The sequence below is a fragment of the Lissotriton helveticus genome, chromosome 2_1 (assembly GCF_964261635.1).
Source record: "Lissotriton helveticus chromosome 2_1, aLisHel1.1, whole genome shotgun sequence".
NCBI classification, from domain to species: domain Eukaryota; kingdom Metazoa; phylum Chordata; class Amphibia; order Caudata; family Salamandridae; genus Lissotriton; species Lissotriton helveticus.
Window position 1 is genome coordinate 1,657,484,903 of NC_136059.1, and position 24,646 is coordinate 1,657,509,548.

Genomic DNA, 24,646 nt, shown 5'->3' on the forward strand with positions numbered 1-24,646 from the left:
ATTCTTCAACCGGCGCCAAAGTTATTCCAAATAGAATGTTGCGGATTTCCTATGGATAATAGGTCCTAACTATAACTACCTGCTGGCAATCGCCAGTAGGAGATATATATATATATATATATATTCCCTTAACGATGCCGATTCCTCTGACTGCTTGTGATGGCAGCCCCAGCGGGGTGGCAACCCCCTTTAAATCATACCATGTCTTTAAGTCCTTGTGTAGAAAAGACAGCCAGGGCACATGTCATGACATGTTTTAACGTGGGAGCATATATTTATCCAACATATATGTTTAATTGGTACATTACCAATTCACATTCCCTGATGTAGTTATTGTAACTACATCAACTACATGTTTGGTATCTGTATTAGTAACAGTAAAGTCAATACCGTCCAACAAATATTACCCCAGTGGGCTTATAAAGTCTATCCATAAACAATGGTAATCCAATTCTGCCCTAGTGGGCTACATACAGATACATATTGACGGTCCACTACCAGCATGCGAAATGTCCAGCTCCGCTATTTGGTAGCTCCCACAGATTGAAGATCTCTTGCATACTTCGTGCCCTTTGTGACCTACAAAACATAAAATATTATTAGAACTTCATACTTATTTTTAAAATCAGAATAATGTAAACATATTTTCTTAGAGACACACGTCAATGATTATTTCACGTTCAACTTGGAATATTTCTAAATCACAATTTCTTTAACCCTAGATGTACTGATAATTCTTCCAGCCAGTATTTTCCTGGCATGGCCACAATTTTCATGTTAAAACGAGAACAAAAATAAGATGAAGTAGTAAAAGCCAGTATTTTCCTTTTTTTGTAGGAGGATCAAGGTTGATTTGTATATGGCTGGTCTTTGTCTGTAGCACACTTAGGAAAACAATGATGGTCTGGAATGTTTATTACAAGAAATATCAAGACATAGATGTATATATTGATTTATTACCTACTGGCAGTGGCCAGTAGGGAGTTCTAGTTAAGATTAAGTTTCCATAGGAAATACATTTTTTGACTTAGCTAGAACTTTGGCATCGTTTGACCAATCTTCATGAAATGTTCCTAAAAATGTGTCAGGGTAGGTTCTGTGTGTCATGGAAAATGTGAGGGGGATCTGTGCAGTGGGGACTGAGAAATTGGAGCGTGAAATAAGGGTGCATTTATGATGTTAATTCTTATAGGAACCTTTAGCCACACCTATAGCCCGAACCGCAGAGCGGACGTACACCAAATTTGGCAGGGAGGTAGTGGTTTGTTCCAGGAAGTGCCTTTTGCTTATTTGGTGTAAATCAGTTCAGTAGTTCTTGAGAAATGTAAGTTGAAAATTGTAGTAATATCTGTGGTCGCAAAAGCCTTTGTGAAAAAAGACGAGCTTGTGCAGGGAAATGCACCTCTCTGATTGGCTGTCAACACTTCAACCAGGAAGTGTTGACAGTCATCTTGGAACTCACTCTCACCGGGTCCCCCCAAAAAAGTGAAAATAAAGAAAAGGTGGCAGGGTTCGAATATCCTGACTCCCAAGCCATGGTCTTGGGGTCCACCTGGAACCCCGCCATGGCATAAAAGCCTTAAAAAAATAAATTAAAATGGAGCCCCAATCCCACCAAGCCATAGCACACTCTGCTCCGAGTCATACAAGCAAGAGCAAAAATGCTTTTGCTTGCACAAAGTGGAGCAGAATTGCCTTTGGACAGAGGGAGCTGCATGTTAGCAGCTCCCTCTGTCCAAAGGAAATGCTGGCTCCCGCAGCAGGCGGGGAGCCGGCAGGGACCTTCAGGCTCTCCCTGTGGTCCCCAACGAGGTGGCCATACTTCAGGGGATCTTGTCCACAGGGTGATATCGGCCCGGGAAGGGGGGCCACACTGTCCCCCTCCGCACTAAAAAAAGAAAATTATGATGACCTAGTCCTGGGGAATGAGGTTCCGGGGTCAGCCCCCTCCCCCCCCAAAAAATCAAAATATAAAAAGCCCTGGCCCCGGGGGATGGGGTCCCTGGGGCTATCAGCCTCAGGAAAGGGGCCGCCTGGACCCCTCCCCCTTTAAAAAAAAAAAAAAAAAAAGGGGCAGGCCCCAGGGAATTGGGTCCCCGGGCCGAAAATGACCTGGAGGGGGGCTGTTCGGCCTTCCTCCCTTTGAAGTAAAAAAAAAAAACAATAAGGGCTGTGCCCCGGGGAACAGGGTCCCACGGCTCCCTTCCTGTGTTTTAGATTTATCTTTAAAAAAAAAAAGGATAAGGTCCGGGGGGCTGGGGTTCCTGGGGCCCAAAATGGTCTAAGGACCACTACCCATCCTGGTACCTCTAGTAACTCTCACACAGAGGTCATGCCCCTTTCTCCACCACTCTGCAAACGCGACTCCTGGCGCAGTGTAATAAACTTTATTGTTTAGTTAATTAAAACCATAACAAAAACGAAGATGGAAGAGATTTTAACATTACAATAAAATCAATAAAATTTCAACATAGTACAGTTTAAAATGCACAAAATTTAAGATGATACTGGTAGGAACTTTATCCGATTGTCGGTAAAATAGTTAATAATACTGAACATCTTTTTTTAAAATATCAAGAGCTTTCAGCCGCTTTTCAAAGGCTATCAAGAATTTTATAAATTTGCAATTAATTATTGGGTCTGTTGAGTCTAAGGCACCAATAATGGCAGATCTACAGGTGCGTAGACCTTTGGCCTTAAAAATGTTCTTTAGAAAGTGTGTTCGCTCCTGGGTCAGTGTTAGACCCAGCTTCCTGGGCACCAGGGCACTCAGGGCTAACTGCGCTCCAATCGCATCAACTGGAGTGTTCCCTCACTGATGTCCTGGGGCCTCAGTACTAAAGGACCCAAAACTGGATAACCAAGTACTCCTCTCCAGCACTTGACTCTCTCAGGGTAGCGAGACAGAGCAGTCCAAGGCTTACTCAAGGAGGTGAGGTGGGGTTAGACATTCAGAATACAGTGTAAACCGTACCACCAGCTGATAAACTCGATGTCCAGTCAGTGCTTTACTTTTTATAAAAGAAAAGTACTTTAATACACATAAGATAATTATTCTACACATAAAACTAGGATAAACAGTGAAAACCAGAAGTCTCTACAACCCTCTGGGGCAGAGTTCTGACCCCAAACAGTATTATAGCGCCTAGACGCCAAGCACTATCAAAACACAGTTAACATGAAAACACACAGTAAGCATTGCATATTACAGATCATGTTACACAGGGCTCTTCTCATTCACTAGAGCCTTGATACCAAACTTTGTATTGAAAGGATATAGTTTCAGCATATGATGCGAAGTCAAATGGTCGTGATCAGCCCCATAACCCCCCACCCAAAGCAACAGAAGTGCCCTCCCATTGTGAGTGAGGACACCGCTCTAGTGGTGTCAGGGATCTGATCAAAGATGCCGGATGTCTTGGCACAGTTTACTGGAGTCCCACTAGTCCAGTAGCCACTGGCTAGCTGAAGAAGGGTAGTGGCTGGGTAGAGTGCCAGTTCACCCTGATACCCTCAGAGATCACAAAAAGAAAGGTGGGGGTCTGCTTCACTGGCCTCTCTTCCCAGTTACTGCTTGTACGGGCTCCCACAGCGCAAGGGAGGAGCCTAGAGGGGATTTGATCTCACCTTCAAAGACTAGAATCAAGCATCCTCCTCTCTCTGGCTCTCGTCCTGTGCTGCAAGCTTCTTTCCATCAGCCTCTGTGATGTGCTGTAAGCTTCCTTCCCACACCTTTGGTGATGTGCCGCAAGCTTCCTTCCCACACTGGGCAGCTGTCTGTAATTTCCTTGGTCCAAAGCGAACGCTCATCCAAGCCTCACAAACAGCTGGTCCTTAATGACCTTCCTTCCAGACCGCAGTGAACAGAGTCTTATCTTCTGTCTTCACAGCAGCGGGGTCCGTGCCTGGCTATCTTCTCTGTCATAGCCCAGTCTTTCAACAACAGCTGACCACTCAGGCCAGACTTTTATCACCTCTGATTGATAGGCTCATCCAATCAGAGGGTCTGCTACTTTTTACACCTCCAATCACAGACCATTCACCGCGTGTTCAATGCATGGGTAAAGCATGTAGCAGGTCGTGTTCTGGTATCAAGCTGCGACACCCTCTAGAGAGGAATTTTAATTAACTCCAGCCCAGGAGGCCCTGAAAAGTGAGGGAGGGTCCTATCCACACAGTTAGTGCAGCTAAACCCAGATAAGAGCTGAGGGTCTCCCCCAGCCCACCAGGCCTTTCCAAGGAAATAGGGAGGGGGACGGGGGAGCTGGGATGTCCAGCAGGACAGCTCGCATTCCTCACACTGGCTCAAATCACCATTCTTCCCCTGTACACCCACGGGCTCTCAAACACACATCAGTCAGACAAAGGCAACAGGCCCACAGCCATGGCAAACTGCATAGACTTGGTCAGGAGGGTGCCTAGGGACTCACCCCTCCTGACTATAGATTTATTGCTGCCACCACTGTCAGTCTACCACAGCCTTAATAGAGAGGGCAGTAGCCACTCTCTGAAAAATAGGGGTGCACTAGGCATGCCCCCTCGACCTCAGAGCCAAGCTCTGGGGTCTCAATCCATGTAAACAGGGAGACCCTCAGTGGACATGTATGATTGTCATGCTCACCGAGGTAGGGATCTAGAAACTATACAGTAGCTTTTAAGTGATTTGCCTGGAGATTAGCATAAGGCAGGGGAAGCACTCTCTCCAGAGACATGCAGGAGACTTACCGTCCCAACAGTCAGTGTTTTGCAGTGGCATATAATGTGGATTATGTCTTCTTTTGTAATGCCACATAGTCGGCAGGTGTTTGCTTCTGAGCGTTTCCAGACAGGTTCGTCAGCCAGAGTTGGTAGTTTGCTGAATCTCACTGCCATCAGCCTTTTTTTTATAAACACTGAGTATGTTGATGCAAGGTAGGACGCCGGGATAAGATTGTTATAGCTGTTAATCACGGTCCATGCGTGGGAGCAGGCGGCAAAGATGGCTTTATCCATAATTAATGAGTGAAATTTGGCCGCTTTTTTTAGAACCTGTTTAAAGGACGTGAATGGTAGGTTTTTTTCCCACAAGGTTACCGTGCATGCTTGCTCCAGGGCGCCTGTCAGATATTTGTTTGCGGCAGAATTTTGTTGATTTTCTAATTCCTGCCATAACAAACTGTCCAGGGTGTTGTTTGTAGAGTTCGATTTAATTCTATACCATACTCTAATGCTTGTATAAAGTCTTCCCAGTGTCTCATTCATCAGGCCAAATTCTAAACGCGTCTGGGCAGGAGAAGCTGAGCGTGGAAGTTGCAAGACCTTCTTGTAGATTTTTGCAATAAGGCTGTTTAAGGTAATGTCATCCTTGCCCTGCATGGCTATACTTGCATAGGATAGTGTTGGAAGTACTTTGGTTGCCATCACTGTTAGCAGGGGTTTCAGCAAAGGGCCTTGCAATTTATTTGCCAGTGAGCTAAGTGCGAAAATTAGTGCGCCGGCTCTCTGCTTCATATTTTTTTTGGGGCGTTCAGAGTGAGCTTGTCATCGAGGTAGTATCCTAAGTATTTGTAGTTTGTTACTCTTTCAAGTGATTTTCCCTCAAATGATATGTTAAGTTGCACTGTACGACGGTTGGTTATCGACATGGTTTTTGTCTTAGATAAATTCAGAGTAAGGTTATTTGCCGTCAAATATTGTGCTGTTGCTGCCAGTAGTCTGGACAGGCCCACTTTAGTTAGGCTCATAAGAACAATGTCATCAGCGTAAGCCAAATGGGTAAGATGAAAATTTCCAAGTTTCGGTGCGTGCGCATTACAGATGTTTAAATTTCCTGAGAGGTCTGATATGAATAGATTAAAAAGCTGTGGTGCTAAAACGCAGCCCTGTTTTAAACCGATCGATGTGTATACTTTTCTTGATAGATGTGATCCATCCCCTAACTTGATTTGTGTCCAAGTATCTGTGTAGAATAGCAGTAGCCCCCTCAGTATTTCTCGGGAATGGCCCAGGCTTTCAGCTTCGCCCATAGTAGCTAGCGGTCAACGCTATCGAAGGCCGCCTTCAGGCCAATAAAACAGAGGTTCAGGTCCTGCTTCGAACGCTGGCATTTTTCCGCTATCATTGTTATTGTTAGTATATTAGACGTAGTTCCGATGCCGGCTCTAAAGCCGGTTTGATTTATTGGAATTATTGCTTTATCGTCTGCCCAGTTTACCAGGTCTTTTAAAAGGAGAGAGGCAAAGTATTTAGCTTCGATGTCCTGGAGTGTTATTAGGCGGTAATTTAAAGGGTTTGCTCTGTCTCCTCCTTTGTGTATAGGGGTGATGATAGAGCCTTTCCAGCTTTCTGGGATGCGATTATAACTTTGAACGTTGGTAAAAAGCTCTTCAAGATGTTGTGCCCAAAAGTCTGGTGCATCCTTAAAGGCAATTTGTGGGATGCCGTTCGGGCCCGGCGCTCCATTTCTTTTTCCCTTTCTGATGATGGTGATGATCTCGTCAACCGTGTACCAGCCATCTGTGGCTTCAGTACCCGTATGTTTCCTTTGTGCCGTTGTCGTGCGGTTAGTGCGGTGACTCCTGGCGCACTACTGGTTGGGGGGATGAAGTCCACTTTACTCCTGAGGGACCTTGGGGGGCAAGAAGCCCTCCTGCTACCTCTTGTAAGTCCTACACTGCAGAATTCCTGAGAGCTGGTCGGAGGCCCGTCCTATTTTTCCACCTCTCTGCAAATGTGACTACTTTAAAAACCATAGAATTTCCCTGACAAAACCAAAGGTTTCAGGGACAATATAGTTAGGAAATAGAATTAATAAAACCTTAGAAATTCATTCAAAAACCCAAAGATTACAGGGATTTTATAGTTAGGCTGACATTTCACTCGTATAAAACCATAGAAATTCAGCAGTTATAGTTAGCTGAGCTAACTATAACTTACGATCACGGAATGTACTGCTTATGACCTTACATATTACATCACTCATGACATGGTCATTGACATCAATGATGACATCACTGATCTCATCCACCGAATATGACACACCGACTCACACCCAATATATCCTTTCATACACCCACTCCAACTTCCCTGGGGCCGACCAAACAGTCAATACCCTCAACAGTGGGCAAGCCACTCCCCCCCTGTCATTTCTCAATGTGGAGAAAATGGCCCGCCTGTGAGGCCCTCTCCGATGCAGGTCACCAATCACAACGCTGCCATTGCAGCGTTTTCATTGGCGGAGGGGAGGGAGGCTGCCTTTCCTTATATGAAAGCTTCTGGAATTCGAAAATGCAGGACGGCGGGAGTCTGACCCATCCAGAAGCTGCGGTGGCACGGGAGTCTGACGGTAAGTTTTATTATTTTATTTTTTTCATTAACACCTCCCGCCTCCCCCATCCCTCCTTCCGTCTCCCCCCCATGACCCCATTTTCGCCTCAGTCATGCCAGCCGCAACTGAAAAAGAGAACAGAGTGGGAAAGAGAAGCTGCGTGCGCTTTTTGCAAGGCAGTCCTCTGCCAACAGGTGTGCATTGAAATAGGTTATGAAATTGGCCCGTTGTGATCACCGTTAGATCCCCTCCCAGCCCAGATTCCTTTCATATCTGTCAGGCATGGCATCCGTCTTTCAAAAGCAACGTCTTCCCAAGGTCACTCTCAGGGCGCATCCATGCCTGCAAACGGGATACTGGGCCAGCCCTAACTTAGTTCGAATTAATAATGAACTGTTTTGCACTATCCTAACCTTCCTTCCCAGTGGCAAGATATCGTGTGACACCTCAGTTCGAGATCTAGAATCGTTTACGGCTACTACCAAAAAAAGTGCAAGCTTTACAAATCTTTTCAGATTTGTGTTAGAAAGGTTTTAAATGAACTCAGTTCATATAAATCTTTTATATCACAAATGTGAAAAGATTTGTAAAAAGTGCACTTCTTTTGGTAGTAGCAGTAAACACTTCTAGAACTTTCCAACAGCTATGGTCAAAAATAGACGGTGGTGTGACAAGGCTCTGCAGACTGATAAAGCGCTGCAAATAATTTTGCTAGGAGGCCTATGGTCGCCTTTTCAGTGTAAAGAAGAGCAAGGCTGATATAGGAGTGGGAAGTAGCATGGTGAGGACTGGTGAATTGGAAGTGGCTGATGAGACCCGTGACTCTGGGCAGAGAGGACAGCAACGCATGAGTGAGTGGAATCAAATGTATGTTTGTAAAGGCAGAGACTTGTGTGTCTGTTTGGATTCAGTTATTTCTCGGACATCTGTGGCCACCTCTAGGTGTGAACGGGTGTGAGGACTGGGGTAGAATCAGCCACAGCCTGACCTGAAAACTTCATTCCTTCATTGTTGTGATCTTTTCCCACACATATTGTCCCATCTCAAGCACTAGAGAAGCCCCATATAGATGTGTGCTTGCAGTGTGACTGATGGTGCCCCAGCGCTCTCGGCGATCACTCTTTCGGATTCATCTGTTTGTGAGCCTTATAAGTGGCATGCTCCGCCCCAGTGCTCCTTTCAAGAAACATCAGCCTCCCTAACCTGACCACAGGCTGTCTTCCTCAGCCCGCTTTGCCTCAGAGACTGAAGGCATTTGTGGGAACCTGCATCTTTCCCTAGACCAGTGCCCAGTTGTGTCAGGGGGGAGAAGCTGCTTCAGCTATTTTACTGCAGCTCCGAGGAGGGAGTCAGCTAACACCAGACTCTTTAAGTGCTGGAATTTTTTTTCTAGGGCTGCTTTTTCAGTGCTAAGAGGAGCGAGGCAGATATGACAGCGCACAGTAAAAACATTATATAATTGTTTTACGGTACAATGAAATTATCCTGGGTTTGTAGTTCCCTGCTTTTCTGGTCTTTGACACTACAGGTATTTGGTATGATAGGCACAGGCTAAGATGAATTATAATAGGATGTAGTGTAAGGAAGTATAAGTAATACATTAAAAGCTGCTGGGGTTCGAAGGAAGTTGAGTATAGTGTTTGTTATTGATGCCTTTGCAGAAGAGATGCTGTCTGGCCTGGTTTATCTCATACCGAGCAGAAGGCTTTTAGGGATGCTGAGGAGATAGTGGAGGTGCTGGAACACTTTTCAAAGTGGGGGTGATGCCATCAATGTTGCGTGACTGACTGAAGTCATAGGGATTGTGAAAACCTTCTTGCTTTCTCAAATTTATCTGAAAATGCACCCTTTAGCCATTATTTTTTCATCATTTTCTCTAGGGGTTGGGGGGAGAACACCCTCCCCCGAATCCTTATTATGACGGTTGGGCTCGCTCACTAACCACAAGGCACTCTTCGCAAACATTTATGCCCGACCACTTTAAAATGCCACCAGCCACCACTGCCAATGAGTACTCGTGCATGCAGAGCATTTGCCTTGCGGTAGCGAGCAGCGGAGCCAACTGTATGTAATTATTGCACCTGCAGCTGCTCGAGTACGGTTTCAGCCGCGGGGCTGCGCTTGTTTTTCAGTGCTTATTTCTTCTTGCTCTGGTGAGCGCTGCCTGTGCTCAGACTCAGTGCCTAGAAGACCTCCATGTTTTTGGCTGGGAGAGGATAGGTCATAACAGAGCTGCTGACTTTGGAACTAGGCAATCAGACTCGAGTCCCGGCATCGGCTCAGCACCCTGTGATTCTAGGAAAATCGTTTCACCTTCCCTTGTTCACAATATGAATGTGTCCCTGTGTTATGTAACTGGTGCTCGTGTAAAGCACTCCCTCAGGTTTGTTTTCTCTTGCTGCGGTGAGCACTGCCTGTGCTCAGACTCAGTGCCTAGAAGCCCTCTATGTTATTGGCTGGGAGAGGATGGGTCATTAAAGAGATGCTGACTTTGGAACTAGGCAATCAGACTAGAGTCCCGGCGTCGACTCAGCACCCTGTGATTCCAGGCAAATCGCTTGATCTTCCCTTGTTCATTCACAATATAAATGCGTCCCTGTGTTATGTGACTGGTGCTCATGTAAAGCGCTCCCTCGGGTTTGTTTTCTCTTGCTGTGGTGAGCGCTGCCTGTGCTCCGACTCAGTGCCTAGAAGCGCTCGATGTTATTGGCTGGGGGAGGATGGGTCATTACAGAGATGCTGACTTTGGAACTAGGCAATCAGACTAGAGTACCGGCGTCGGCTCAGCAGCGTGTGATTCCAGGCAAATCGCTTCACCTTCCCTTGTTCACAATATGAATGCGTCCCTTTGTTATGTATCTGGTGCTTGTGTAAAGCGCTCCCTCGGTTGGTTTCACGTAAAATAAAACTGCTCTGATGAGAACTAAACGAGATCTGAGCCCAGCCCGTCCCAGATCTTCAAGGCTGAGACGGAACCCACCAATCAGAAGGCAGAACAGCAGCGTGTCATCACTCACCAGGTGGATCCTGGCTTCTGTCCTTTTGTGTTCCCATCTGATCCTTTTCACAGTGCTTAAAAGCCCTTGTCACCCGTCCTGGCTGCCGACCACAACGAGGTGTCTGCACTGGGGTGTCATGCCCAATTCCAGTTGCTCTTTTGCATTAAAACCCCCTTTATATGTACTGTATCAGCTTATTACACCTCCGTGACATAAGAACCTGCCTCTAAGAAATATCTTATTGTTTGAGAACGCACAAGACCTTCACAAGACTGTGAATAAACAGGACGTTTTCCTTTTGATAACGATAAAGAAGCACCGACCCATGCCTCTCTTGTGTCTGAATAGAATGTTTTGACTCTCACTCAAACATCTCGCCGTGTGTTCAGTTCACAAAACAATCATAGTGCTATACGTCTGTACGTTTTTTAAATAACTACATTTTGGGGCATTTTGGAAAACACTTGCTTTTTGTAGCTTAACATATTGGTGGTGTTGATAAATCGGTTTCAAAGTTTTAATTTAACTGAAAGGCGTGTTTCTTTTTTTTACCGTGCCATACTTACAAGACTTACATACATGTCAATTCAATCCCCGTTCATCGCAGTCTCATCATATTTTGTGCTGGCTATATGATCTGCTCACACCTTCAGCTTTAGCATACCAAATAATCCCATATTAAAAAGTATATAAAAAGCTTTTGCAATGCAATAGGTTTCGCATTTACGAGAGTTTGAGCTATTGGCATTGTAAATGACAATGCACTTTATTTATGCTTCAAAAACCAAAACATAAATAAAATGCTTTGTCATTTACAAAGCTGACAGCTCAAACTCACGTAAATGTGAGACCGGTTGCATTGCAAATGCTTGTTGTGGCTTGCTCTTGATTTGGGACCTTTTAAGGAACCCTCATGAAACTTTCCCAAAAAAGTCTCAGTCAACTCAGAAAATGTAGACACAGCTATAGCCAAACTGGCTGAACAGAATTGCACCAAATTTGTCAGAAAGCTAGATCTTTGTCTAGAAAGTATGCTTTTTGTGTTTTGGTGTAAATCTGTTCAGTAGTTGAAAAACAAATAAGGTTTACAAATTTCAGCATACATAGGGATGCAGAGGATCTGTGGAACCAAAAGGTCTAAAGATGCGATCTGATTGTCTGCCACCACATCAAAAAAGATGTAGCAGTCGGTACAACTATTTTTTTTTTGGGTAGAGTGGCATATAGCCTCCCAGCCAGAATGGGGACACCATCCCCTGGGGCAGCTTCCAATATTATAGGAGAGGCATGAAAGGCCCCATGGGCCCCATTCCTCAGGGCAAATTTGTTTTTTTAAGGGGAGGGGCATGCAGCCCCTTCTTGAGCCTCTGGAAGGCCGAAGTAAGGTTTTTGAGGATGAGGGCCTGAGGCCACCTTTCCAGAGTCACTGGCTGGTGTGGTTTATGGTGAGGGGTGCACCGGGCCTCCTTTCCTAAGCCCTAGAATGGCCCTGGGAAACCCATCCCCTGTGACCCGAAGAGAGACCGTGTCCCGGGGACCTCAGTCTTTGGTAGAAGGCTTTTATGGTTTTCCCTCCTTTTACTACATTATGCTGGCGTAGGCACTTCTATGGAACGATGACCCTCTAGCAGTTTGATTTCCTGCCCTGGAGAGTGTGGACAGGTGAGGTTCTTTAATTTTGACTCCATCTTACATTTTTCGTCATTTTTGTGTTGCCTTTACACAGGCTGCTCTATTCATGAAGTGTCTCTGCCCTTTGGACTGCAACGTGTTGAAAACCCCCCTCTGTCCTTGCTTTGAAATCAATCTCAGACACCAGCTGGCCTAACTGCATACAGACATGTCCTGCCATTACTGATTGACCTATAGGTGCTGTAATTGATTTACTTGTGGGTTGGGCAGAAACACGACGTAAGGGGGACGTTCTGGTTATATTATGCCTTGTTTTGAATGTTTTCCTATTGGCTAATATTTTGCAGATCTTGTATGTCCATATTAGGTATTTTGCATGCTTGCAAAAGCTAGGACTGCCCCTTACTTTTGTGCTGAGTTTGTAACCCTAAGCATATAAAAGGCCTCTGTGTTCTGTACTCTTTAGACTGCCTCATTCAGTTGCTAAGGCAACTGTGTGACGTAGTCTCACTTAGTTAAGTTTAATAAAGATGTCTTTTCATATTTCAGCTTCTGTGCCAAGTTCTTTGTATTAGTGAGACCCCTGAGAATGAAGATTACAGTTCTTCAAATGGCGTGGCCAACGTGGGCTTCATTAGAGAAGTGACTTTCTGAAGGAGTGATCTTGTCAGGAGACTGAAATTTACTGAGGAGGACAGGACGGGACTCTACTACTCTGTGCACAAGGATTCTGGAGATTCTCTGTCTCTGCAGCCCAGTATATTTCTGATCTTGCTAATTTTGATCCTCCACATGATGTCACTCCTGACTGAGAACCTTTTTGGCGTGAGTATTCTAAAAAAGGACCGTTAGGTCATTTAGAACTTGGCAGTTAGAATTTGGACAACCTTTTGATTGGTAAGAGTAAGGTAGTTTAGTAACGCTTACTGTAGCTTTGGAATTTTGGAATTTGTGTTGGCCAACTTTTGATTTGTATGGATTTGATATGCAAATTGCAATTTGTGTAGACAGGTAATGAGGAGATTTTTCTCTATTTGGTTTTGTTGCACGTACGAAAAGTACATTAAGCACTACTTTGATTATAATATTGTATATTCTGCAATATTTTTGGCATGCCCGTTTCAAAGCTCACATCGAAGAATGTGTTGCTTTATTTGGAAGGTACCATAGTGTGATGTGAAATTAATTAGCCGGCTCTCCTAGAAGGAATACCTAACATATTTCTTCCTTGGCGATTCTGTATCCCCAGGGAATTAAAATATTGACATAATACATACAAGGATCCTTTGTTCTGTGCAATTTTATGAATGAAGATATGCAGAGCGATTTTTGGTGTTCTGCCAGCCAAAGCTAGTGAATTGAGTATATTTTCGCTTCTTGGACATACATCAGTCTGTTGGGCTGTTTTTGCAGTCTTTTGGAACAAAATTGAGAAGCGCTTCTTGTAAATATGACTTACAACTAGTATTTACAAATGGTTTCGTTTAAGTACAGTCTGTGGGCTGTCCTTTGTTTCTATTCTGAGTATTGGTTTGTGGGTTAAATGTGTCTTTAAATGTCTATGTGGTTTTCCCATTAGTACAATTTCTGTAAGTGAATAGCGATGGCGCTATTCACGAAATAAATGGCTAAAGCGCGCCGTATTGTGTGTCCTGAGTGTTTGACCCCTTTCTTTTAATGTCTAAAATGAGCTCCATGTCTGTTTGTGGTTTTTCTTGATGTTTTCAGTCTATTAAGCAAAATGTCTAAATGCTTAAAAACTAAAATTTAAATTCACATTCACTAGGAAGAAAAAAAGTCTCAAAAACGAAAATTTTGTGTTATGTAGAAAAATAAACTTATAGTATTTTTTACTTACATACATTGTATTAGATATTAACAGGCAAACACTTCAGCTAAAGTCATTTTTTTTGCTGAACTCAGACGCATATTATAGAACACGCATTGATGTGTCTTAGTTTGAAAAAGATTGCCACCATGCTCATGTTACGATACTGAGAGGAGAACTTTTATTGCCACTGAGCAAATATCTGTTGCCTTTGTAAGGTCACAGAATAGACAGGAATATTTACTCAAGCCAGGACTTTGCCCTCAGTTGCACGGGTGAAACTTTGCATTTCAGAATGTTGTTTTAAAAAGGTTCCAAAACTAAGGTTCATTATTTTGTATTATAGGAAGACATTTCAATTAAGGGTTTTCCTCTCTTTAAGCATTTCTCTAAGCATATTCTTGGTTCAATTGCTAAATAATAATTAACCCATGTAATGAAGAAACATTTAAAAAGAAAGAAACAGTAACAGATGCTGAAGCAAGATAAGGCAAGTGCAAGGAAACTAAAAAGTTAACGATGTCTTGAACATTGATTGGCAATCTCAGATAAAGATCAATCAGGGAAATTGGCTTTGCGAGGTCAGTTTCTTACAGTCTATTTCAGAGTAAACCTGGTTAATGTGTACATGAACAGGGGAGGCCAGGCCACCTTGTTCGCCAGGCTATTTTTGCAGGCCTACGTGGCACAGAGCAAAAACAAAAAAAAAGAAAATGAAGTCAGATTCGAGGAATTACAGAACCTTAATATGTGGAATTATCAAAAATGATTGGGTTTATTAAAAATAATTATTAATTATGCAAATTAATTATGAAAAATAAGTGCTACAAAATTCGTTTTTTACTATTCATGAAGCTTAATATTTATACTGTGACCACCTAGCATTATAATTTAATTTAAGTTATGTTAAACTGCATAATGAGGACATTAGCATATAGAATTTCACTTGGCGCAGGCGTGACAAACTCATTTTTCTAAGGAATTACATGAGATATGTCTAATGTCCAATCTCTGCAATCTGTAAAGAACATTCTGAGGATGATTAATAAGTAATGCAATTGTAGGATCTTTATTTTTAAGTGCCCCAAATATCAAAGTCGAATTTGGGTAAAATTTGGGCATTCTTGCCATTTACAATAGCTTTAAAGTACTTTAGGCTTCAGTAAATGCATACATTTAGGTATAATACAAATTTGCAGGTTGTTCCCATTTGGGTTTGCTTTTAAATGGCTCAGTGAGCCAATTTGCCCGGTGCAGAGGTTTGAGTTTAATATCAGGGTGGAAGGTTTTAACTTTGGCTGGACCTAACTGAGACCTTCATTGATTTAAGGTTGATGAAATGAGTACCATTGCAAACAAGCATTTGTTCTAAAAACTGGTATGTGTGTTATTATGTTCTGCGAATTATTCACAGTAACTGTTTTAATAATCTAAGTATAGAAATAAATTGTAGCCCCTAACAGGAGTAATATATATATCATGTGTTTTTAAATAGGGTTGGTTATTGCAGGTTAGAAAGAGTTGGGAAGGTTTTTTGTCTTTTTCAGCCTTAGAGTGAGGAAGAGGGAGAGGGCTGAGGAGCCCGCAAGGCAGATTTTGACCTTAAGGTCAGTGAGGTGGGAGTTAGGAGTAAGTGTAAACAGATGGAGAAATCATTGCTTGGAAAAGCAAGGCCTCAAAGGGTGTTGGCGCACGGGACACGCAGAGTGTCTGTGAAAGAGTTTTTGGGACGTCAAAATTAAGGTGGTTTAGCATGTTTTCAAAAGATGGTTGGTTACAGTTGATATTTTGTGTGTTATGTGCAGTGTCAGCAGTATGTTGAAAAAGATGTGTTTTTTTATTATGACTTCTTTTGAAAATAAATGTTCGTGCGTTTTACATATTTTTGCATTTTATCCTTTTATGAATTGTTCCTGCTGGTCCTGTGTGTCAGAAGCGACACAGTAAGTTGTGTTTGACAGCCAAATCTCCACTAACTGGTGATCTGCTGTCAAAAGGAGGGTAAGGAAAGTAAAAGAAAGTGTGAGGAAAGTAAAAGAAAGTGAGTAAACGAAAGTGTAATTTTGATTTTAAGCCTGACAAATTAAGCAGGTCTGAATATTGGGTTTTGGGCTGCAGGTTCACAGTGCATAAAGTGCATGCAATGGTGTTGTGTGTCACCGCTTATTTACATATGCTATTTGTACTTTGTCTATGCTTTTTGTGCTTGATATACAGCGCGTATATCTGATGGCTTGGCATGTGTGTGTTTTTTTAATTTTATGCATGTTTTTGTTTTATGTTGCTGCTTTAGATACTATTACAAGTTCACCTGTGTTGTGAAGGGTTCTACATGACGATGTATATCGCTGCACAACAGTTGGGTGAATTTGCGCTGATACTAAATTTCACAGATATGATTTTTTATGCTGTGAACAAGACAGACAGCACTTCACCAGTGTATGTCAAATTTGGCTATATAGTATTGAAGTAAAATAAAAGAGATATATAGGATCAAAGTGCTGCTGTTAGTCACGCTACTGCCCCCCTTCCCTTCAGGAACAGACAGCCCTAGATTTATGTATCCTGATTGGACGCAAGGATAAATTATAGATTTGTGACTCTTGTACATGGTGACCTAATTTCTATATTACATTAGTCAGTTTTGTTCTGCTTCCTAAGTAGTGTATGGCTTTGTACCATAAAGGAAACAAGGTTTCATTTTTCCCTGAAGAAGGAACTGGAACATTAGCTGAGATTACCGTATATGGTTTAGCGGCCAGCGGTAGAGCTAACATTTGTGAACTATTTTTGATTTTTGTTCACCCAAGTAATTCCTTGTTCTTCCTATAGATTTTTCTTTTGTTACTTCTCCCCTGACCGAGGTCGCATCGTGCCTAGCTATTGGGGATTTTAGCTGTGTCCTAGTTCCATTTCTCTTTTCCATATTCCTTTCACCAGTTAGCCCTTTTATTATTTTTGTATTGTTCAGGTTCACACTTCCAGATTGCAGTAATGTACCAGAGACACCCATATTATGTATAATTCCATTTGGTATGACCAGACTGGTTTTCAAGAATTTTCTTTAGGCCTACTCCGATGTTTTCCAGTCTGACCGTCATGGAAGTGATGGACTGGTTAACTGACTCAATACTATAGTAAAATACGTTTTCCACCTCAATAGGAGACACCTTACGTTTTTTTGAATATGACAAATTCAATGCCTATTCTAATTTGTTTTTTTGTTCATTTTTTCTGCTGCTTTAATTTTTGGTGGATTAGATGTGTTCTAAATCATGGAAATACCAGGACTCTCTAGTTCTTGTCTTTTGTTTCCACATTTTGATCATTAGCCTTTATATTGTACAGTGCACCTGATGCACAGTTATTAAAAGGGAGGTATCTACATGTCCCTGATAATCTGTATCATGTGATTTCTCTTTTGAGGTGTTCTAGATAAGGAATTTAGGAACACCTAGACGTAATCATTGAGGGAAAGAACTGTTTGCCCCATTAGACAATGCCACCATGTGTGAGGACATCCATTCAGATAGAATTACCATGTCGCTATCTACCCTTAGATGGTAGAGGATATGCTCTCACATGGAAACCAATTGAAGAGGCTAGAGGCACTGTTTTGCCTACTGCCTTTGTCTTTGTATTGCCTTTGAGAATGACAGTGTATTCTAGACCAGAAATGTCCCATGACGTATGGCCACTCCTTTAAAGATTGCAGGCCACCTGCTTGCAGTCCCCTTGTTATAAGATGAACTGTTTTTGTACTTAATTGAAGGAAACTAACAACTGTGTCACATTTCCTACATCACTAGGTTCTGCGGGATTAAGTCATAATAACCTGCAGAACTCACCCACAATCCCATCAGTGACAGCTATAGATGAAAAGTCCCAGCACCCAGAAAAGTAGCAAGACTAGACAGCGATCGCCAGCGTGCCATCAGTGGTATCTCCAAAGTATTGTGCTTGCTTCATCAGAAGGCGTTGAACATGAGAAAAGAAGGAGGAGCTGGTTCAGTGCAAAAGAGCGAAAGAGAATGTTCCCTGCTGTTGATGGCAGGATTAGTTTGAGGCTTGAGTTTTCTACCTGTCATGTGCAGGTAACCTCTGACAGTGTGCAGTCCCTTGAGCCCCTTGGCCTGAGTTTTGGCCACCCCCTCCTTTTCTTTGCTCCAACGGAAGTGCAGTGCACCGGAGGATCCAGGATTGGCAAAAGGCACTACATTGTGGTACCTATGATTAAATGAAAGAGCAGCCCGAGCATCCTCTGACACTGAATAGAGAGTGTTGGAGCCTGAAAGTGTTGCTGAGTGTGACAGTCTGTTGCTCTTTCCCGATTAATAGTACTTGGGTCTGCATGAGAAGATCTGTGCCCATGACTAATGAAGAGCACAATATCTGTAGTGCCTGCAGCACAGGAAATATATTGGTGCACTGCATTGAGACATTGAGACTTTTAAGTGAGCTGTGAGTGTTTGCCAGGAAGGCACTCCAACGGATACTGAGAAGCACCATTTCCATGAAAGGCCTGAATGAAGAGGCCCATGCGGGAGAAAACAACAGAAGCAGATTTGATGGACAATAGAAGCCTGCCAGAGAGGCTTCGACAGACTCTGGGTATTTCCCGTGCGATTGCATAGAATGGGTGTTTGGAGACTGATTCTTATTGTTTTACTGGCATTGTCAATAGTCGCTGAAATAACTAGGAGCCCTGAAAATGTTTGCAAAATAATTTTAGGAGTTGCCTGTGTAATGGCAAAAGCAGGGTCTGAGGTTCTTTAATTTTGACTCCATCTTACATTTGTCGTCATTTTTGTGTTGCCTTTACACAGGCTGCTCTATTCATGAAGTGTCTCTGCCCTTTGGACTGCAACGTGTTGAAAACCCCCCTCTGTCCTTGCTTTGAAATCAATCTCAGACACCAGCTGGCCTAACTGCATACAGACATGTCCTGCCATTACTGATTCACCTATAGGTGCTGTAATTGATTTACTTGTGGGTTGGGCAGAAACACGACGTAAGGGGGACGTTCTGGTTATATGATGCCTTGTTTTGAATGTTTTCCTATTGGCTAATATTTTGCAGATCTTGTATGTCCATATTAGGTATTTTGCATGCTTGCAAAAGCTAGGACTGCCCCTTACTTTTGTGCTGAGTTTGAAACCCTAAGCATATAAAAGGCCTCTGTGTTCTGAACTCTTTAGACTGCCTCATTCAGTTGCTAAGGCTCCTGTGTGACGTAGTCTCACTTAGTTAAGTTTAATAAAGATGTCTTCTCATATTTCAGCTTCTGTGCCAAGTTCTTTGTATTAGTGAGACCCCTGAGAATGAAGATTACAGTTCTTCACAGGGAATATACGTCCAATTTTCTGTCCACACTCTCCTGGGCAGGGAATACATTTTTGCTCCCACCCTGCAGAGGAAGAGGAAAAAAGCTCTTCCTGCCTGAATGGGAGCAAAGCAACACAGCTGGCTCATAGATGGGTGCTGGCTGGGGAGCCACCAAGGGCTGTAGGTGCTTTGGGCATCCCAAACAATGAAAATGTTATGGGGTGCCTCCAATGGGACTTGGGGCATCCCAGGGTTTCAAAAGATAAAAAATGTTTTAAAAAAAAGTCGCAGGGCCACAGGAGTCTTGGAGCTCCTCCAACAACCCCATCTGGAAAAAATATGGGTGTCCTGGGTGAGAACAGTACACCCACAAACACACAAAAAAACATGAAATTGGTAAAGAATAGTAAATGTCAGGAGCTGCTCATTTATTATTTCCTGCTCTCAGGAAGGAGCACCCCTAATGCTCTCGGGGGCTACTTTAGATATATTTTGGTACATAGCTGTGCCCCAATCTGGGCAGGGGAACCACCAACATGTTTTTAAACTGATGTGGGAAGCTGCAGGGAGTACATCATACCCCCGAAATATTTCAACAAAAATTACCACGTTTCCTGTGGTCTATAAAACATGACCACAGGAAAAGCTGAGCATTGTTTAACGTATTGATGTATTTGCAAATGAAATCATTTCAATGAACAATGAAAGGGAGGACATGAGGTGGAATGGACAGCTCAAGCCAGAGGTGTGGGCAAGGGGGACGAAGAGCGGGACAAATACATTAGTGTGGCTGGGAAGATACAGCTCACCAGGGGATTCTTCAGGTTAAACATTACAAGTTTAACCCACTCTCTCAGAGTTGAAATCCTACCTTTAGGACAGCTCTAGAGGTGCCAACTGATCCATAAATGCCTTGTTGAAAGTAAACCAACTTAGACCATATGCAAAATGTATTATTAATGGAAAACACTTCATGCTTTATTAATACTTCTATCAGAATGCCTTGAAAAACTCAGAATTACCTTTATTACCTCTCTAAGGCTTCTCCATTGATGCAATTGTCATTTCAAATACGTGTCCCGAACTATATTAGTGATCCTGTCTCCATTACCTCGATTCTTTCACAAATCTACACATCACAGTGGACCTTATGAGTCCCACCGCCTCTGCAAACCTATAGGAGAGAGACTAGGTGTAAATTAGAGTGCACTCTATTGTATTGCGGCAGTGTGTCGACCACATTGAAGCCATTCATAAGTTACCCAGACTAGTCATTGCCTCTAAGGTATGCACTTAGCTGTGAATGATGTATTATTGTAGGTAATAGGCATGGGAAATAGCGTTTACAACACTGTCATTACATTGCGTGCTATTTCAACGCGGTCGTTACAACGACCGCGTTGTTAGTACGCGATGTATTGACATCGCAAGTCATTACAACAAATTCCAGTAGGGGAAGCACAGGCATTGGAAATAAATTCCAACACCTACCCTACTGTTGCACAAACTGGAGTAGGAATAGTAAATAATACTATTCCTAAGTCCAGTGCGCCCCCTACTGGAAGTCGTTGTAAAGACTTGGGATGTAATGCATTGCGTACTAACAAGGCGGTCGTTGTAACGACCGCATTGTAATGGCACGCGATGTATTACATCACGTTGTAATGTGCCATATTCATTAGACTAGGCAACTGTTGTTAAACCCCTCCAAGATTACATTAAGATACATATCCCTGAACCTATGCATCGTGTTAATGAGGCAGAGCAAGCTTTTTGTCTTTGAAACAAATTGTTTGCCCGGCCATTAGGGCTCCCCGACTACAATAAGCTGTTCACTTTGTAGTGCCATGAAAAAGACGGGTTAATATCAGGGATGTTGGTGCAAGAGCATAAGAACCCTGTTGCATACTCCACTGCCCTTGATGCAGTTGTGGCTGGACATCTGCCCAGTTTCGGAGTGGTTTTAACATAAAATAAAGGTGACCCTCCTCAATAAGAACTAGGGCGTTTAAACAATAAAACAATTATAATGGCTCCAATTAGGAATGCAACTGGATACAGGATGTAAGAACAAGCTCAATTACAGGATACAATGGGATTGTTCAAGATTGCAATAGGGAAAAGAAAATAAGTAGTCATACATTGATTGTGTAAAAAATGATCTGTATTTTTCTTAAATGCAAATGAGTGATGCTCAATGTGTCCCATGTGAACAACGGAGCGAAGAACACACACTGAAGGACATTACATTTAATGCAGACAGTACAAAAAAAGAAATTTACAAGTTTCCAAAACAGGGACAAATGACCATATAGGTAAATCATCAAATGCAACTGAGCCCTTTTATCAATCAAACGAGTAGGATAATTGGTTTGTTTGCATATGTCGACGGTGGTTCGACCCCCTTTGAAATGCGATGTCTCATCAGGACCAAAAGATAGTATTGACACCTGATGGAGTCATAATAGAGGTACGTAGAGTGCACACCCCCAAGTGCAAAAATAAAGGGCAAGTGTACTCACATGGAGCACACTGGCGGGAACTCCAAGGAGATGGATTTGCTTGGCAAGTGAATGCTTGAAATGATAAAACCAGGCACCACATTCGGTGCAAAATTTGTGCTGCAGCAATGAAGGGTGCATGAGCCATGTGGTCGGAAAAAGATCCGACGGGATCAGGGAAGGCGGGCTGCCAAGATTAAACCTTGCCGCTGTGTCAGTGTCATTTTCTGACAATGTCACTTATTCGCCCTACATCGCTGCTGGCACAAATTTAGCACTGATCGTGGTGCCTGGTTTTATCATTTCAAGCATTTGTTAACCAAGCGAATCCCTCTCCTTGGGATTCCCGCCCAAGCTGCCCCATGTGATTACCTTTCTCCTTTATTTTTGCACTTCGGTGGGGTGCACTCTGTTTACCTTATGACTCCATCAGGTGTCCCTACTATCTTTTGGTCCTGATGAGACCCCGTATTTCAAAGGGGGGGTCATAACTTCATTGACACATACAAACAAGCGAGTTATTTGACTCCTTTGATTGATAAAAGGGTTAGGCTGCATTTGATAACTGACCCATTTGGTCGTTTGCTACGGTTTTGGAAACTTGTAAATGTATTTCTTTTGTACTGTTTGCATAAATGGAATGTCCTTAATTGTTTGTTCTTAGTTCCGCTGTTCACATGGGACACATTGCACGCCACACATTTGCATAAAAAAACCCAGAAAATTATTTACACAATCAATGTATCTTTCTTTTGGCATCCTTGAACATACATTGTATCCTACGATTGAGATTGTTGTTACATTTTGTATCCAGTTGCTTTCCTAATAGGAACTGTTTAAAAAAAAATAAAACTGTTTCTGAACAGTAGCAGCTGTTGTCCATTATGTAGCAGTCTCCAAAATCATTGTCCTGTGCGCCACCCTCATAGTCACTGTACCCCATGCCATAGCTACCTATTTTGCTCATCGTTAAAACCCAACATTTATCCATGGTGAGACTATGTCAGTATGAAACTCTTTTGCTGTCAATTTCCCACATTACCTTAGTTAGTTCCCTGTTTTAAACCCCCACCTCCATGCCACCCACTGCCTAAGATCATAAGCCACAAGACTACTTCATCTAGACAACCCATCTGACTAAGTTCTATATTTATCTGACTGATGCACCAGTACCCAACTGTGATCTTGTGCATTATGTTGGTGAACCCTATCTGCCTTTGGCTCACTGGTGGCTGGTTATGCCATATGTACACTGTATGAATTTTTTCAAAGTTGACATTCACTGCAAGTACGCTCCACTAAAATTGCTGAATTGGTTGCTCTTATGCATGCTTGCATTGCTGAGGTCAGAAAGTTTGTTGGTATATTTACTGAGTCAACATATGCCTTCTGATCAACCCATGAATTGGGACTCTGTTAGATGCAATGGGGTTTCTTCACATCAGTGGGGACTCCAATTCAAAATGGTACATATGCTAGGCGTTTGGTTGATACTTTTATGCTAGCATCTAATCTCGCAATCCTAAAATGTGCTTCATATCAGTCTTCCCAAATGAGATGTCTAAAAAGATTTTTTTGCTGATCAAACTGCCAAAAAGGTGACTTTGTCTTCTAGTTGTGAAGCCACTGTAGGTTTTGCATGCCTTATGCCTACCCTAAAAGATTTGTGTGACAGGTAAGGCCCTGTTGATGTCCGGGTGCCAGTCACCTAGTTTCTCTGGACACAGCCAAATAGTGAACCAGGAAACAAGACTTACAGCAAAGAAGGCAAGCCAGTCCTATAGAGGGATGAAGTAGCTGAGACTTCACCTTGCCTTTCTTGACTATGATCCTATCGCAATGGTTGGCATGATGCTAGGGTGCTATTCAATGGCACTTTGCTTTGTTTCCATTAACCAGGACTTGGAAGGGACCTAATCAAAGGGGTTGGAGGACATATTTTCCCTGGTGGGTTCACACATGAGCCCGGTCTTCTGGCTGCAGGTTGTACAGGCTTTAGTCAAGCAGACAAGTAAGGCAGCTGAGACCTAGAAATTAAAGCTATAGAGACAGTGAATACGTTGTTTGCAGTACTGGTGGATAATATTTGCGTGCAAATGAATGGATGCTGGAGACATAGGCAAATTTGACAGGTGCATCATAGGTTGGCCTATGGCAATCACACACTCACTTAGCTTATTCTTTTGGTTATGGATGGCTCCGACTGGTCAGAGAACCAAGGTACAGGGTTTGGGGTACTTAATACCCATTCAAAGCAATTCTCATCTTTTTTGTTTTACAAAGTGGATTTGGAACGTTTGACTTTTCCTGAAGATTTAGGGTAGTAAGCACAGTTTAAGTTATTTGTGAACCCTAAAACCTTTTACAGCTCCTGTGCTACAACATAGTAAGTGCTCTTGTCACTCACCGTCAAAAATGGAACACCCAAATCTAGGAGGGAAATCCCTAACCAGCCTTTTTGCAATTGTAATTGCATCAGCACAGGAGGCTTTAATCTAAAATGAAAACATGCAGACTAGAACCAAGATGAGGGGAAAGATGTGGCGTAATACCCAGAGTTGCTGACTTTGGAACTGAGGAACCCGGTTTGTTCGTGGTGTCAGCTCAATATCCTGTGATTCTGAGCAAATCACTATCTCCCCGTGCCTACTAAAAATTAATGTGTTCTTCTGTAATGTAACTGGTGCTCATGTAAAGCTCTCCAATATCTTCGGGTCAAGTTTGCGCTATATAAAACTACAACAAAAAAATTGACAGTAACTGAGAACGACGTTATTTAAATGAGATTTATCTGGATGTAGGCAAAGGGGCCCCATTGAGGTAGGTGGGTAGTGGCTGTGCTTTTGGTTTCGTTACGAATATTGTGTGTCTCAGGAGTGGCAATACTGGGGACAACAGATGGGAAAATGGTTCAAAATAGTGGGATCGTGCTAATTTTGCGGACTTGGGTGATACCTTTATTCAGTCGGACAAGGTTGGGGAGGAACATTTTCAGGACAACTACTCACCAGCTGCTGTCCCTCCCCACTCCATTGGTGTTTTTGTTACAGCTCTG

The 24,646-nt window shown here is 42.8% G+C and overlaps 1 long non-coding RNA gene across 1 annotated transcript in view; it reads right to left on the bottom strand.

Moving 5' to 3' along the window:
- Nucleotides 1-517: 517 nt before the first annotated feature.
- The window catches only part of LOC144819886 (uncharacterized), a 56,943-nt gene continuing 32,814 nt past the window's right edge, over nt 518-24,646 (bottom strand). Inside the window, exon 3 of the long non-coding RNA XR_013607608.1 lies at nt 518-579. This is a non-coding gene — a long non-coding RNA (uncharacterized LOC144819886). The remainder of the gene's footprint in view (nt 580-24,646) is intronic.